The sequence below is a fragment of the Bison bison genome, unplaced genomic scaffold (genome assembly GCF_000754665.1).
Source record: "Bison bison bison isolate TAMUID 2011002044 unplaced genomic scaffold, Bison_UMD1.0 scf7180017864498, whole genome shotgun sequence".
NCBI lineage: Eukaryota > Metazoa > Chordata > Mammalia > Artiodactyla > Bovidae > Bison > Bison bison.
In genome coordinates this window covers 4,779,167-4,779,881 of record NW_011495057.1, presented here as the reverse complement: position 1 = coordinate 4,779,881, position 715 = coordinate 4,779,167, and the positions used below count along the sequence as shown (strand labels likewise).

Below are 715 nucleotides of genomic sequence, written 5' to 3'. Positions count from 1 at the left end.
AGTATTTTTTTTTCCCCTTTGCTGCTTTTCGTTGCCCATTGGCATCTGCTTTGGATGGTGGGAGATTTTTCTTTTCAAGACCTTTTCACCGCCGGGCAGGATTTGATCCCCCCTCCCCACCCCCCGAGCCCCCCAAACTACAAAAGAGCACGACTCGCTTTGTAAACAAACCGGTGTTGTTTGTTTGTTTTTTTCCGGGGGGAGGGGAGGATTTTGCAGAGAAGGAAGAGCGATTTAAAAAAAAAAAAGCTTTTCTTTTTATTATTTTTTTTTTTCCTCTTGGAATGAAGTATGTGAATTTTGATTGAGGTGGAAATAGTAACGGATTTTTTTCTCTTTAGTTTATCTGACGGCTTTTCAAGCGTTGTCCTGCAAAGTATTTTTTTTAAGCTTTTTTTTTTTTTTCTTCTTTCTTTCTCCCCCCCTCCTTTTTTTTTGAGGTTGGGGGTGGGGGTCGAAGGCTGGGAAAGTTTGGTGCAGCCGTCGCCGCCGCCGTGCAGAGCGCGGAGCCCGGGCAGCCGCGAGCCCCGCGCGCGAGCGCGAGCAGGACCGGAGCGAGGAGCGGAGCGCGGAGCGAGGGCGCGAGGGAGGCCGAGCCGAGGGCGCGAGGCGCCGCGGCGCGAGGGGCGCGCGGCCACGAGGAAGTGTAGTTTCTTACAGGGCTGAATTGAAACAACTTCAGCTGTTTGCTTTTAGGATGTCTCGCCGCAAGCAA

General features: G+C 51.3%; 1 protein-coding gene across 1 annotated transcript in view; it reads left to right on the top strand.

The window, feature by feature from the left end:
* Positions 1–715, top strand: part of ZNF521 (zinc finger protein 521) — a gene marked incomplete at its 5' end in the record, with an annotated part of 285,658 nt that overhangs the window by 968 nt on the left and 283,975 nt on the right. The window lies entirely within an intron of this gene.